The sequence below is a fragment of the Mustela nivalis genome, assembly GCF_964662115.1.
Source record: "Mustela nivalis genome assembly, chromosome: 8".
Taxonomy (NCBI): Eukaryota; Metazoa; Chordata; class Mammalia; order Carnivora; family Mustelidae; genus Mustela; species Mustela nivalis.
Window position 1 is genome coordinate 23,781,056 of NC_139027.1, and position 12,048 is coordinate 23,793,103.

Here is a 12,048-nt window from a genome sequence, read left to right on the forward strand (position 1 = left end):
ACCCCAAGCAATCTTATTTTTTTAAAGATAAAAATAAGGCCTGAGATTATAGAGATAATTGGCAGGGCTGGCTTTTGTATTGGTGTTTCCCTCTGCTGTTTATCATCATTTCTCCTGCAATTTTAGCACATCTTAAGTATTTCAATATTTCTGAACAAAACTGGAGAATTTGTGCAGCTGATTTAGGAAAGAAGGTCAGGAACTTTTGATTCACAAAGAAACTGGGGGGATAATTTATCTGTATTGAAGCCATGCACCCCAAATCTAGATGTCCATTATTATTACATTTTAATTTTTTGAGGACAGGAAACTTCTTTAAAAAAAGCCACCCCCCACCTTGTTGAATAAACGAAAAAAATACATAAACATGCGTGAATGACTTTGGAGTGGTATGTGTGTGGTAAGTGGCTATGTTTATTATTTTTAAGATTTTTTTTATTCTATAAATCTTTGTTGCAGGCCAGCAGGAGGAAGCCATAGTGTAGGAAATGAAAAGAGGTTTAACCACAGTCCCCACCATTAAGGAGCTTTAGAGTATAGCAGGTTGGGGGGCAGATATACTACAGTAGAAAGTGATGAATAGTGTGGGAAGCAAAGGAAGATGAAAAATATTAAATTTCTTTACTATCTACAGTCTATTAGCAAGTCCTTGAAACAGGCAGAGTTGGGACTCAACTATTCAACTACTAATACTTTGCTAAGAGTGAAAAGGACCCCCGCATCCTGTAAGTCTACTTTAATATATAAAAACGCCTTTAGAAATTTCCTTTATCTCTAATCCCCCTAAGATACCTGCTGGCAATCATCTCTCAAGTGTATGGCCCACCCATATATATCTGAAGGGTCTTATGACTAAGGTTTTATTCGATGGTAATAAATGACCTTTTCCTAACAATAGCTAGTCCCCTCAAGTTTCCCTCTTGGAGAACTTATTTCCAAACTTCCTTAGAGAATTACACTATCCCTAACCCCCCTTCCAACTTGTAGGTATATAATCACCACCCCTCATGACCATATTGTAGCTCTTTCTGCCCATGTCCTGTCCCCATATTTTAATAAAATTACCTTTTTGTACTAAAGACATCTCAAGAATTTTCTTGGCAGTAGACTTCAAACCCTAAGGTCTTCCTCCATCAATGAACAACTTTTACAAGCGGTGTTGATGAGGGAGCGGAAGGCTGGCTGAGGACAAAGCAAAAGCTGACACCCTCCAACCTTCCTCCACTCCCTCTTGGGTGGGACCTATGTGAAGTTCTCTAGGAATCTCCCAACTATCTTAATGTGAACAGCTTGCTAAAAAGGGCAAAAAGACCTTGGCAATGGTAAGGCCTCTGGTATCTTTAGGTCCTCTTTAGCATACTAAGTTCTATTGAAACCTCCTTTTTCTTTCTCCCACCCCCATTGTATAAACCTGCCACCCCCTCACAACCCCAGGGCAGCAGCGTACTTTAATAAACCACCATTTTGCACCAAAGCTGTCTCAAGAATTCTTTCTTGGTCCTCAGCTCTGGGCTCCCACCCAGTGAAAACCTCACCTATATTCCAAAACTTCATCTGTGATGTAAGGGATGTGGGCGCTCAGAGGAGGGAGTTTCTTTGGCAGTGGGGAAATATTGTGTCTGCAGGGAAGCACTTGGTATGTCCATCAGGAACCTGAGTTCTAGAACTGGTTCTACTGATTTGCCCAGGGACCTTGGACCATAAATTAGTCTTGTAAATTAAATTCCCCAGATTTCTGTTTTCCACTCTGAAATTCTAAGGGTCGGTTGGACGATTAGGTTCCCTGGGACAAGGCCCTCCGCAGCTTCTTATTGCTATTATTCCTCGCCCCTGCATGACCCCCAGTCCAGACGACGAAGTGAGCGCGGCCTCTTTAAGGGAGCCCTCCACTACGGGCCAGCGCCCGGGGTGCCCCCGGCTGGAGAGCAGGGGCGGGGCGCCGGACACCCGGGCTTCCCACGCAGCCGGGGACGCCGTCGCGTCACGGCGCTCGCAGCCAATCAGGGTGGAGCCTGCCTGGACGCATTACTAGGGCGACGGCCCGACGCCTCCCCGCTTTGGGATGAATTAGCGGCGGGTTCTGCTTGCGGTTGTGACCCCCACGATTCTCCAGCTCGTCCACGCGACCCCCAAGGCGAAGCGCGACGTCCTCTGCTGGTCACAGGTGGGAGGCTGGAACTGTCAGGTGGTGGTGGGGAGGTGTTACGTGCCGGTAAAATGGCGGCGGCGGCCGGGGGATCCCCGAGGTGGCGGAGGGGGAGTAACCCCACGGACTCTTCCCCCTGAGCTGCGGGCGTCCCCGGGCTGCCACCCGGATAACGGTCGCTTGACCAGGAGTTGGGGGCCCGACGCAGGTGGCGGCGTCGCCGGCTCAGGTGAGGGGAGGCTGGGAAGCGATTCCCAGAGGCAAGCGGAGGCGTGGGAGCGCTGCGGGGCCGCGCGGGCGGGCTCGGCGAGAGCTAGGCGACTGCGGGGCTAGTTGGGCCAGGAGCGCCATCCCTGTTCCCGGTTAATGTCAAGACCTTCCTGCTCCAGACCTGGACGGGTCCGGGAGCTGCCTCGCCCCACACGGAGCTCTGTTTCTGCCATTGTTGAATCACATGTGCAAACGCCCCAAAGTTTCCGCCACGTGTGAGGCTTGAGCGTGGGTTGTCGAGCCCTAATCTGTGTATTTTCAGGCGCCAGATGCCTGCCCATAGGTGCCAGTGTGGCAGTGCCACCAAAGGAAAGTTAGGCCCCAGCCAGGAACTGATGTCAAATCTGATTGTTAAGGTGTGTCTTAGCTTCGACCGTCTCACTGAGGAGGCGAAATAAAAAGGGCATTTGAGTGTCTTAGAGACGTTATCTTTCCTTGTACAGTTTCCTGCTTAGATGGGTTCCTTGGAATATTGCCTCTGCCTTCGAAGCTCATTGACTGCATTCATGTGCACGTGGCTGTAGATAAGGCTGAGGCTTAGGATTCCGATTAAGCCTAGGGAAGTAATGGAAAGTATGGTGAAGGCCTTTCAGGGATGAAATATTGTCTACTCATGTTGCTTTTTGGGCAAAGATATATCATAAAATATAATTAGTTTTCCAAAAGTGTCTTAATGGAAGTCCTTTTTGCAACTCCGTTGATTTTTGAGAGTAAAAGAAAATTATTTTATAAGTTTTTTTAAAAAGTTCCTTTTGCCACATTGTACTTTGATGTGACAGATAAGCATACTATCAAGTGACTTTTTATTTGATAGCAGGCATGATTTTGTGGAGTGCTTTGTTCTGTCATTGAGAAAGCACAGTAGCACTTTGTGTTTCAGTCATCAGTAGTTCCTGTCTTTGGAGTGCTCACTGTGTGTCAGGCATTGTGAAAGTGAGGCTTCTCCTACCTTTTAATCCGAGCAAGTGGGTTAGTTCATATGCCCCCACCAGTTATTTAGGCTGGCTGCTGCTTGCCACCAGAAGGAAATAATGGGGGGAGAACCCAAAATACTTTCTTCTACACTGCTACTTGGTGATTTGGTCAGTTTGGCCTGGGGCTTCGGTAGGAGTGGTTTCTAGTTCCTACTCTGCCACTTAAAATATGTTAGGGAAATCATATAACCTCTTTGTCAGTATCTTACCTCTGAAATGGGCAAAGAATTACTTGTCCAGACAATCTCATTGTATTTTTTTTTTAATTTTTAGATTTTATTTGTTTATTTGACAGAGCTAGTTTGCACAAGCAGAGGGAGCAGAGGAGGGAGAGGGAGAAGCAGAGGGAAAGAGAGAAGCAGGTTTTCCATTGAGCAGGGAGCCTGATATGGGACTCAATCCTAGGACCCTAAGATCATGACCTGAGCCGAAGGCAGACACTTAACTATCTGAGCCACCCAGGCCCTCCTCTCATTGAACTTTTGTGAGGAAAACCAAGATGATATATATGAAAGGGCTTACAAAAGTGAAAAATACAGGGGTAACAGTTGACAATTCTTACCCTACGGTTACTCAGCCAAGGATGTTGTCTGTGCAGACTTAGTCACCTAGCAACTTTGCGAAGTGCTTACTTTCCCATCTTTGTTTTTACTGATGAGGAAACTGAGGCACAAATTAAACAACTGTGTTCTCAACCACTGTGCATACCATCTTTCTGTATCATTTAGATTTGTTATGTGTTAAGGGGATACATAGGAACACATTTTTCAATGAAGTATTTTGTTTGTGATCCTTTGGTTGTGTTGTATAAGTAATAACCGTGTTTCATTCATTTCATTGGTAACCAATAGTGATTTATATGGTGATGATTACAGTAACTTTGGTTAAGTGATATATTCAACCTACTTTTGCTGCCATCTATCTATCTATCTATCTATTTATTTAATGCCCTTTATTTTAAAAAGCATTTCAGAACAAAGAGTTGATTAATTTCTAACAGGAAGCAATAATCAATAATTAAGGAAAATTTTAGTTTTTATTAAACTGTCAATAACTTGTTGGGTTACTTTTGAAAGAAAACTTAACGTTAGGTTCATTGCTTTGACGTGTTTGTATATAGTAGTCACCTCTATAGAAAAAAATAAAAGGATATGAATAAAAGTGGCTTGGACATTTATTCATTCTTTGAACCTTTATGGAATTGTCCTGCCAAGTCTTTGGCGTGTGAAGATTAATTCCTGACCTTATCATCCAGGAAGTCCAGGGAGAAGTCCAGGTCTAGATGTAGACTGGTGAATGAGACAAACAAATAAATAATTAACTAAGGTAATCTGAGAAGGACTCAAATGTAGTTGTGGTGGGTATAGAGAGCTGTGCGAACACATACAAGAGAACAGTTGGTTTTGTTGTGGGGGCCCTGACCAAGTGAGGCAGGGAGCTGACTGCAGGGTAAAGGAGAAAGTGCTTTCAGCCAAAGGAGTTAGCACGGGAGAGTCAGGGTGAGAGAGTGCATGGGTGTCCATGGGTCAGACCAGAGTTTTGCAGAAGTTGCTGAGAAAGAACACAGGAAAGATAGTGAATTCTCAGCTGAGAGAGGGACTTTATCACATGGGCAGTGGGACCTGTAGAAAAATCTTAATCAAATGAGTAATACAATCTGATACATGTTTTGGAGAGATGGCTGGTGGTGACAGAGTGAAAGAATGTAAGGAGATTAGCTAAGGACAGTTTCCGTACTCCAAGCAAGAGGTGGCGAGGGAGTGCATGGGGCATCCACTGCCAGAGTAGAGTTCAGAGTCCACCACACACATTTTGAAAGCAGAAGGGAAGATTGATTGGGTGTGAAGAATTATAGGATGGGAGAGGGGAACACTTGCAAAGCAAGTAAAGAGTCAGGTATTTTGTTTTTGTTTTGTTTTGTTTTGTTTTGTTTTTTTGGGAATAATATGGGTGCAGATTGGAGATATTGTTCATTAATTAAAGAAAAGGATAGAGCAGAAAGTTCTTTGTTACTGGGTTTTGGGAGGATTGTAAACTCCTTGAGGTTTTGGGGTCAATAAGATTTAATAGAACCAGGCTTATAGCTTCCTGTAGGCTTCTGGTTTCATAGACTACAGAAAACTCAATTATTTCATAAAAGTCAACATGGTCTAGTGAAAAAGTTGGCTCCACTGGAGCAAAGCCACTCAAAAAGAGAGGGAAGAATCATGTAATGTATGTTGGGGTAAAATTTTAGAATAATAGGTATTAGAGAATTTTTTTCATTTATTTTTATGTTAGGTTTTTAATATACTTATACAGAAGTCCCATTATAATATGGAAATAATCACAAATGAATTCTCTAGTTGTAAAACTGATCAAACATTCAGAACAGTAGAGTTGTCTAGCATCTGACAACATAACATGAATGAATACATTTTTAAATGGACTGCAAGGTGAAGCTGGAAACCTTGCAGAGATGAAGGATTTCATGCGTTCAGAGCAAGATTGAGAACTGTTCAAACCGTAAGCATGACTCAGAGAACTAGTACTCTAGTACTCTTAGACTAAATTTCTTTAAAAAAGGACTCTGAAAGCAATGACTGTAACAATGATTGATAAAATTTGATGTCAGTCTTCATTAAAATCGAGAACATCTCTCCACCTAAGATACCATTAAGAGAATGAATGGCAAAATACAGACTGGAAAAAGAAATTTGGAATTCATATATCTGCCCAAGGACTCCTACCCAGAGTGTGTGTGTGTGTGTGTGTGTTTGTATGTATAAAATTAACAAAAGGACAATTTAAAACATGTAAAGAAGTTCTAAACAGGCACTTTCTACTAGAGGATCTCTGAATGGTCTGTATGCATATAAAAAGGTGTTCAATGTTATTAGTCCTAAATGGAAACTCCCAAAGGAGAAATAGAAATTCAAATAGTGACCTGCTGCTACACGCCTTCCAGAATGGCTAAAATTAAAAAATTATTAATGCCAGTATTGTAGAGCAACTGAATCTTGTATATGTTGGTGGGAATGTACAATCATTTTGGAAAACTGTGGCTGTGTCTAATCTTACCTATTAAAACATCAGTTCTATTCCTAGATACATACTCAAGAGGAAGGGATATATAGGTCTACCAAAAAAAAAAAGTAAAAAAATGTTCATACAACCTTTATTCATAACAACTAAAAATCAGATAAAACCTAAGATACATTAGCAGCAGAATGGATGAGTAAATTGTGGTATATTTATAAAAGAGGACATTACAAAAGCAGTTAATGAATGAACTACTGATACAGCCACATGGATGGGTTTTGTAGACAAAAGATTGCATACCATATGACTCCATTTAAATGAAGTCCAGAAATAAGGTACAGCTATTTCCTGGTGATAGAAGTCAGAATAGTGGTTCATTCAGGAACCTTCTTGAGTGTTGGAAATGTCCCATATATTGAGCGGAGGTTATGTGGGTGCATGTATATGTAAAATTCCAAGTTGCACACCTAATATTTCTGCACTTTCTGTTATACTTTAAAGGGATTCTAGTGAGAATTTGGCAGTGTTAAGCCAATTTTGATGAGGAAACCCAGCAGGAATGATGGAAAAAATGCTAAGAATTGAAAAAAGCACGAGAGGCTTCATAGGAATTAATGATGAAACCTAGAATTTTTCTTTTGGTTAGTTTTCTTGTAAAAGGCAAATGAGAAATCAAGGTTCTCATATCATGCAGTTTTACAATTTGGCTACAAAGTTACGTCCCAATTCCTTGTTAATTCCTTGTCCTAAGAATTGGTGTATACTTGCAAGTGTAACCTAAGTTTTCATTAATATCAGATATATTATGAAAATAAATTGATTTATATTGTGTTTCATTTTTGAGGGGGAATTTCTAACCTAGTCTCTCTCTCTCTTTTTTAAGGATTTTATTTATTTGTTTATTTAACAGAGAGAGATAGAGATCACAAGTAGGCAGAGAGGCAGACAGAGAGAGTGGGGGAAGCAGGCTCCCGGTTGAGCTGAGAGCCTGATGTGAGGCTTGATCTCAGGACTCTGATGTCATGACCTGAGCTGAAGGCAGAGGCTTAACCCACTGAGCCACCTAGGTGCCCAGACCCACTCTTTTCTCATCATTGTATAATGCCCCTGTTTAAGAGAAATCACTGTGTGTTTTTTTTCCATTCCATGCTAATTGCTCTTGGATAATGAGGACCACTGTGATCCCTTTGGCTGCAAGGTTTTGGATGTAAGAGTGAAGCTGAGGAAAGCCTGTGGTTGAGTTCCTGTAGTCATGGGGTGAAGCTCACAAAAGGCCGTGGTGAACTTCAGCTTGATTTGACAGTGTTCATTACATCTTTTACCTAGTCCTCTCTCCTGGCAGTGGGAACATGACGATCCTACTGTGATTACCCTGGAGGCAAATGAAGGGGTATCTGAGGGGCACCATCAGTGAAGGCTGACCTGGGGGGATTAACCACTTTATCAGCAGTCTTTCACAGTTGAGGTTTCTGAAAAATGAAATTATTCACTTCCTCCCAGGAAGTAGATTGCTGCTCTGGGGACAGTAAAGGGAAGACTGAAGCTACCCATTGTTTTCCAACTCAAATAAGAGCTCGCCTCCACTTTATGTTTTAAGTATATAGTTAATCCCCTTGGGAGAAGCAGGAATTTTGAGTGTTGGTGAGCTGCTCTCCATAGGTGTCACAAGGCGAATGATAGAAATTAGGAATAAGAGAATGAGGAAGAGAAGAGAGTGGTGGCAGCCATTCATAGAGTTCTGTGTGACCCTATGTAGTATGGAGGGAGTATGGAGGGAAAAAGGTGATTTTTAGCTCAGACAGCAACTCTTCCCACAGGAGTGTTCAGGTACCTTGGGGAAGCCAGCTTTGTCTGTGGCTCTTATTATTTCTGCCATCCTGTTGTTGTCATACAGATGGTTTCTTAGAATTATGTTTTCTTTTTATTGTGTAGCCTTTAAGTAAATAAAAAAATGCCTATGTGGGTTTACAGAAGACAATGATGGTAACTAGGAGCGGCTTGAACTCCAACATTTTTATTTATTTACCTTGAATATTTTTGGACACCATGAACTTGGTGGTGGGGACAGAGTCATATAAGACATGATTCCTATCCTTGAGTTTACACTCTAGAGGGGGAATGAATTAGTGCCTTCTCTCCAGAGATCACTGAGAGTCATCTCTTGTGACCTCTAGATTTTCTGTGATGAAAGGTAAGCGTGACAGCTGTGAAACATGAGTTCCATAGGCAGTCATGGTGACAGTTTCTTCTAGTAGTTATTAATAATCATTATATACAGTTAATATTTGTTGAGTGCTTACTGCATACTGGTTTAAGTTCCAAGTGCATTACGTTTGCAGTTCCTTTAATTCTTCTATGAGGTGAATACTATTATAATCTTCATTTTACCTTTGAGGAAACTGGGGCCGGAAAGGTGAAGTAATATGTGTTTGAATTTAAGCAGTCTAGTTCCAGGGTCTGCTGTAATGCCTGTTTTAATTCACTTTAAATTTAAAATATACTCTATTTCTGTGGTTTTAAGTGTAAGATTATTTTTTGAATAAGATGTGCTTTATATTACAAGTTATGCTCAAAGTTTATGAATATCCATGTTGAACATAGTTTGCTGTAGCTGCTTAGGATGATTCTATAATGTGGGAGTTTTTTTCTTTTTTAGAGGGGGGGAAATGGGGTAGGAGGGGTAGAGAGAATCTCTCTCTGGGCTTCATGCCCATCAGGGAGCCCAATGTGGGTTCAGTGTCACGCCCCTGAGATCATGACCTGAGCAGAAATCAAGAGTCAGGCATTTAACTGACAGTCATCCAGATACCCCTATGATGTGGAAGTTTTTTTTGTCTTTTTGAAGATTTTATATATTTATTTTAGAGAGAGCGGGTGAGAGAGGGAGAGAGAGCGTGAGATGGGGGAGGGTCAGGGAGAGCCTCCCTGCTAATAAGCAGGGAGCATGATGCAGGACTCTTATCTGGGGACTCCAGGATCATGACCTGCGCTGAAGGCAGTCGCTTTACCAACTGAGCCACCCAGGCACCCTATGTGGAGTTTCAAATGAGAGATCCTTTTGTGCTTTTCTCCTTTCCTGTGTTGTGATTTTTTTGGCTCTCTTAATACTCTTACATGTGTCATTATATCATCTGAAATTCAGTAAAAACGTATTTCTGGTTTTATTGTTTGTGTTATAAACATACACATAATGATTTATGTTGTATTCAAATTGGAGAGTTTGCAAATTACGGGAGTAACATACTTTTCATGTGAATAACTACAAATTTAAACTTAAATTGTTTTTTCAGCATGGCTGCTAATTAGGACCAGTTGATTAAATTAAAAGGAGAATTATGTTTGCTTTGTTCTCTGTAAGAATGGAAGAGAAGTGTAGAAGCAGGACTGAAATAATCTAGAGTAGTCTAGGGGGTGCTGGAGTAACCTTATTTTGCTTAATTTATTTATGGTTGTAATGAAACCAGCTCAATTTACCTTTTCTTTCCTTCTGAGAAGAAATACCTTGGAAGTCAGAGTTAATCAAGATTGAATCTTTCCTACAGCTACTGTTATAAATAGTTCTTGTGTACTGAGTGGGCTAATCTTCAGGGAACTCAGTCTGCATTGGACAGAGATATTCCTAAAGCTGTATTTATTTCTCTTTATCTCAGATTTCTTTAACTTTCAAAAATTAGGGGTGTTACTATTCTTATTTTGAATTAAGAACTCTAAAATTGTATCTGGTTTTCTTTTGCAGTTGCAATTCAGACTTCTCAAGGGCCTTTTCCATACCCATTTATTAATTCTTTACATTTCTAGGAGATGAGTATTTATATTTGTTTCTTGTGGCTGCTGTAACAAATACCACAAACTTGGTGACTTACTATAGCAGCAGTTTACGTTTTCATAGTTCTGGAGGCCAGAAGTCTTAGTTAGATCAGAATCAGTGGCTGAGGTCCAAGTGTGGGAGGACGGTGCCGCCTCCAGAGGCTCCAGGGAGAGTATGTTCTTGCCTCTTCTGGCTTCTGGTGACTGCCTTCATTTCTTGGTGTGATCACAGCACTCCACTACTTCCGTCTGTGGCCACATTGCCTTTTCCTCTTCTGTGGTCCAGTCTTCCTCCACCTCCTCCTCCTTCCTTTTTTTTTTTTTTTTTTTTAAAGATTTTATTTATTTATTTGACAGAGACAGCGAGAGAGCAAATTCAAGCAGGGGGAGTGGGAGAGGGAGAAGCAGGCTGTCCGCCGAGCAGGGAGTCTGACTTGGGGCTGGATCCCTGGACCCTGGGATCATGGCCTGAGCCAAAGGCAGACGCCTACCCAGGTGCCCCTTCTTTGCCTTCTTTTTAAGACAGTTTATTTTGAGGTAATTGTAGAGCTACCTATAGTTGTAAGAAATAGTACAAAAGGAACCCATGTACCTCTTACCCAGTTTTCCCCAATGGTAACATCTTGCAAAACTATAGTACAGTATTACAGCCAGAATATTGACATTGATAGAGCCAAGATCCAGAATAGTTTTGGCATATAGGTTCCTTATGTGGTCCTTCGATAGCCATACACCCCCTTCTCAGACAACCACTAATATGTTCGTCATTTCTAGAATTCTTCCATTGCAAAAATGTTATGTAAGTGGAATTAAACAGTATTTAACCTTTGGGGATTGTCGTTTTCCACATAGCATAATTCCCTGGAGGTTCATTCAGGTTGTTGCATGTATCAATAGTTTGCTCTTTTTTTCCTGCGTGGTATTCCTCATGAGCCTTAGTATTTGGTGTGGATCTACCCATTGAAGGACATGTTGGGTGATTTCTAGTGAACGGCTGTTAAATAAAAACTGTTAAGAACATTCATATGCAGGTTTTTGTGTGAACTTAAGTTTTCATTTCACTGGGATAAATGCCCAGGAGTGTAGTTGCTGGGTTATATTGTGGTTATATAGACAAATGAGTGTATTTCTCAACTCTCAGTTCTATAGCATTGATTTATATATGTCTCTCCTTATGCAAGTGCCACACTGTCCTAATTACAATTGCTTTGTGGTAAGTTTTGAAATCAGAAAGTATGAGTCCTCCTACTTTGTTCTTCTTTTTCAAGTTTGTGTTGATTAATCTAGGTTCCCGAGCATATCCATATGAATTTTAGCATCACCTTGTTAATTTCTACAAAGATTTCCCGCTGTGGATTTGCTAGTGATTTTTAATATATTCATTGAGTTGTATAACCATCACTACAATTAATTTTAGAACATTTTCATCACCTTGAAAAGAAGTCCTCTGTTCATTAGCAGTAACACTCCCCTTTCTCCCAGCCTTGGCCCTAAATAAGATCTAATCTACTTTCTGTCTATGTATTTGCCTATTCTGGACATTTCACTTAAGTAGAATCATACAGTATGTGGTCTTTTGTGATTATCTTCTTTCACTCAACATGTTTTCAAGGTTCATCCCTGTTGTAGCATGAATCAGTGCGTCATCTGTATGGCTGATAGATATTCCATTTTATGGATAGGCCCCATTTTATTTATCCATCGATCAGTTGATGATCACTTTTTGGCTGTTATGAGTAATGCTGCTATGGTCATTCAAGTACAAGTTTTTGTATAGGTATATGTTTTAATTTTTCTTTGGTATATACTTAGGAGTTAAATTTCTGGGTC

General features: G+C 40.9%; 1 protein-coding gene across 2 annotated transcripts in view; it reads left to right on the forward strand.

Annotated features, from left to right (window-relative positions):
- Positions 1-1,983: 1,983 nt before the first annotated feature.
- The window catches only part of LCLAT1 (lysocardiolipin acyltransferase 1), a 181,516-nt gene continuing 171,451 nt past the window's right edge, over positions 1,984-12,048 (forward strand). Inside the window, exon 1 of one of the 2 annotated variants that reach the window (XM_082745265.1) lies at positions 1,984-2,164. The gene's annotated coding sequence lies outside the window, so the exon portion shown is untranslated. Of the gene's footprint in view, positions 2,165-2,188; positions 2,376-12,048 lie in introns of those variants that run through there. The other variant, XM_082745266.1, reaches the window with a different exon arrangement.